The 4,112-nt window shown below is 42.8% G+C and overlaps 1 long non-coding RNA gene across 1 annotated transcript; it reads right to left on the bottom strand.

Moving 5' to 3' along the window:
- Positions 1-343: 343 nt before the first annotated feature.
- Positions 344-3,718, bottom strand: LOC146862858 (uncharacterized). The gene is made up of 2 exons (XR_014978511.1): positions 3,563-3,718; positions 344-1,722 (listed from the first exon to the last, which is right to left on the bottom strand). It is a non-coding gene; the product is annotated as an uncharacterized LOC146862858 (long non-coding RNA).
- Between the last annotated feature and the right edge of the window lie 394 nt (positions 3,719-4,112).

The following is a 4,112-nucleotide window of genomic DNA, read 5'->3' as shown; positions in this document are numbered from 1 at the left end:
GTCTAAGAAGTGTGAAAAAGAAAAGTCAAGACAGCAGTCCTTTTCTATCCACACACCCTGGATATGTAACAACATCTCTGCATCTATCAGGACCTCATCAAGGCTGCTCCAATAAAGGAACAAGTTGAAGAATCACCTCTTTAAAGAACACTATATTACAATGCATTCGCCGTCCGCAACCCGGCTTTGTCTCCTATTACTAGTTCACTATGTACAGTGCTCTGCTGCCTTTTGGCTAGGTTTGCGCACTAGAAATACCATATACACACAAACACACATACATACATACATACATACACACATAGATCAACAAATTATGAAACTTGTTATATAAGACCAGACCTTTTAGCTTTGCCAATGACTCTTTTTAATACATAGTCATTTGAAGATTAGAAATCAAAAAGAAGTTTATTTTTCCAAAGTTGTCCACCATTTGCCACTTTTTGTGTGCCATATTCGTGACCTGGTCTCAAAGCCAGCCAAGCCCTCATGTGCCCTACAAATTCCTCCATCAACTTAGCGTTTGCATAATGGCAGTGCCAGCCTGTCAACAGTTGCTGTTGGCACAATGGTGGCTCAGGATTGGCCACAATGGGTGCAAGCTGTGGTACGGGGTGCAGTGCCCAATTTGTGAAAGAATATATGTGGGTGCTCAACGTTCTGCTCAGAAGCCCATGGCCAGTGCTATTGAACGTCGGTGTGCCACATATCAAGCCCGCATTGTCTTGAATCCACTCCTTGCATCTCTAACCCCCCACCAGACGCTCACTGCTATCTTATCTCACTGTTGCAGGCTCCTGGTTTCCCATTTGTCACAGCTTATCCATCTCTCTCTTCCTCCTTCTTCCTCCCTTGTTTATTTTTCTCTCGCTTGCTCTGGGGCAAAGTCTGATGAGGACCAATATGTGCCCGTCCTCAAAAATAAGTACCGTTGGCACCACCAGCAACCACTGGCTCAAATTAAGCACTGAGTCCAGGTGTGATTATGCATCACCAGTTATACTGCAAATGACATGCCTTCTTTATATTGTTTCACCACCAGGAAGCATGTGTTTCTTTTCCTCCTAGAGTCTATGCATCCGAAATGATTTCAGTTTAGAGAAGCGCCTCTCAGCCTGCACTGCAACCTACCGTGTCACACCATTAAACCTTCAACACATTCCTTAAGTTCTTCACATCTCGACATCAAGATCAAAGAGGCCTGGTTGCCTACTCTGCAGACAACTAGTGCGCAAAACCAAGCTCAAGTCAAGGGTAGACAGCAAATAGACATTCTAGACACCCCCTTAAGATAAGAAGACCTGCTTCTCTTTAGGAGGGTGCTACCTGCCTTCTGCAGCACGAGGCCCGCGTGGAATCCTCCCACATTCCTCTGCGGCGCAGTTTTATTTCCACTTTCACCTTCTGGCCCGTTTCACTCTCACTCGCTGAGATGATAAGAGTCTGCACAGAAAGCGGGAGCTGGTGACGTCAGGGAGGTAGCCCTCTGATCTTTACTGCATTCTGCTTTTGCAAATTCCCACCTCAGACCTCTGCTCGAGATCCTTGTTCTGTTAGAGTCTGTGTGAAGAGATCTGGCTTCTCTCACCGAGGGATAGGACAATTTCTTGTTAACAGTTCACTTGCTCTGCAAACTTCACGCCCTCCGGGATACGCTCTTCATGATTAGTTAGGTTTAAAGCACCGTTTCTTAGGAACGTAACCGGAAACGTGTGTAGGTTTCTGCAATGCAACCAATTAACATTAAGTTACATATTGTAAGAAAAAATAGATACTATATATAAATCGCTTTGTATAAGGGCAAAAGACTTAGTAAATAGCTAAATTAATAGAATAATGATAGATAAATCATAAACATGTAGTGAAGATGTGTTTACATGGGTTTTCTGGAAAGTTGGCTACAAACAGTTTACTATATTTTCAAGGTTATCATTGCTTACTTTTTACCTATAGACATGCTCCATGCGCGACCATATCATATGCATCACGCTCTGTTGTCACGTGGTTATTCATTTTTTTAGAAGCAAAGCCAGCACAGGAGTTTATGATGAGATAACTGATGATTTTGTTAAATTTAAATTAGTGGAACTGATGCATCACATGGACGTCAATTCACCAAAATGCCAGCGGTAGCGAAAGGGACATCACTCACCATTTGGCCTTTACTTTGACTCACACACACATCCTTAAACACACACACACACGCACATTCACATCTCCCTCTCAGGTAAACACACTCACCTTCAACCATGCATTAAATACCATTTTCTACGTCCCTTAGCTGTCAGACAGGATCATATTCCTTCTCATCATACTCCATTTTTATTACACTAATAGTGAATAATATTATTCACTATTTGTGTAATAAAAAAATGGACAGAAAACTGGCAAAACGGACCTCTTAACGACGTCCATTAGCACCTGCTGCTCCTGTGTTCCAGGCACTGATTTTGCCGTCTCTGCTGCAGCTGCGACCTCTGGTGACCCCTAAATGACGTCCATGTGACATCACTGTGGCTTTCCTCCTCTGCCTTGTTGACTGGGAATCTTACAAAGTCAAGCCAGCATTATAATAACAAGCATTATAAATGCAAGAGGTCTCGCATTTTATTGTGTTAGAGCTACTGGCGTTGTAAACATATTAAAGCACAAGAAAGATCACATGCATGCTGTTGCAGTGGGCGCTATTAATAAATGGTTTGATTTATAAAAAAATAAATACAATGTGAAAGGCATCTCCAGATGGAAATTATTTTTGGTGATTATATAAATACTAAGAAATTGAGAAACCAGTGAGATTCTTACCCAAAACTGCCTCATGCATGGCAGGGGCGGGAGCTGGCAGAGACTGGAACCCTTTGGGAAGGCGGGGCCGAGGCTGACTGCACAGGGGCGAAATGGGAGCAAGGCTAAAAAGTGGTTATTGGAAATATTTGAGTTTTTTCCCTTTTTCTAAGAACCTGCTGAAGGTGTGGTTAAGGGATAGTGCCTGGAAGGGCAGCAGGAATGTAATGAATTAATCAATGATTGTGTTGTGCGCGCAAACTTGAGTTTGGAGCATAATTTTTTTTAGAAAAAGACGGAATTTCCAGCAAAAGTGTCTCTTTCTTTTTTGGATCCATTTTATAAGGGAAGAGTGAAGGAAAAGAGAGTAAAATGAGGGTAAGTGCCGTTTCTTGAATACACGATTATCATTTAGCAAGTGAGGAGGAGTGAGACAGAGACAGAAAGAGAGGGAAGAAGAGGAAGAAAGAGAGAGAGAGATGGGGGTGAAGCTGCCAGTGACAGAGCAGGAGAAGTGGACACTGTCCTTGTCTTCTCTGGGCAAGAAGGAAGATACAGAGTCCTTTTACTCCTCTGCTCACCCTGAAAAAGTAGGAGAATGGATTCTATTAAATTAAAATGTATGGCATTGGCATGCCGTGCCCTGCCGATCCCGACCGCTGATGTTAGGTTGGTAGCGTGCTGCGCTGCACCAGCTACTATGGGGACAGAACCCAGTGGCTACGTTTTACGGAGTGCAGGAACGTCTGCACTGAAATCTGGGGAATACATTACTCACAGGACTGGGTGATTTCACGCTTTCTGTACCCGGTCCCTCTGCTTTAGCTGCATGGTGATGTGCCGCTTCCAGCAGGGCAGTAATCACTGCCGGGTGAGCAGGGATTCCGGAGTCCAGCTGAGGGCTGTATGGCAGTGACATCCTGACAGTGACTACACAAGCTATGCCAGCAGTTCCCTAAACATAGAAAACGGACTACGCAAACTTGTCTTTAACCCTTAGTCACGTGATGCAGAGTCACACTTGCTTTCAAATAATAATCCTGTGCCTATGTTTGAAAGGCAAATGCTCTGTATTAAAACAACATATTGAACTATGTTGGAGCAGTAAAGATAGAAATCCAAGAGTTAAGAATTTACTTTAAATAAAAGGAAAATAATATGTAGAATGTGAGATAATTTGAAAATATAAAGAGTATGTACCTGAGGTAACCTTTGGGCTAGTTTTGCCTTTGTTGTAAATGTTATAATTCTAGATAACTTTTACTTTCATGAAAATGTTTCTGTGAAAGTGGACAAATAAGTCATGCAGTCTAGGAAACTGTAGCTGC

This window comes from Triturus cristatus, chromosome 2_2 (genome assembly GCF_964204655.1).
Source record: "Triturus cristatus chromosome 2_2, aTriCri1.1, whole genome shotgun sequence".
Taxonomy (NCBI): domain Eukaryota; kingdom Metazoa; phylum Chordata; class Amphibia; order Caudata; family Salamandridae; genus Triturus; species Triturus cristatus.
This window is presented reverse-complemented; position numbering and strand designations above follow the sequence as displayed.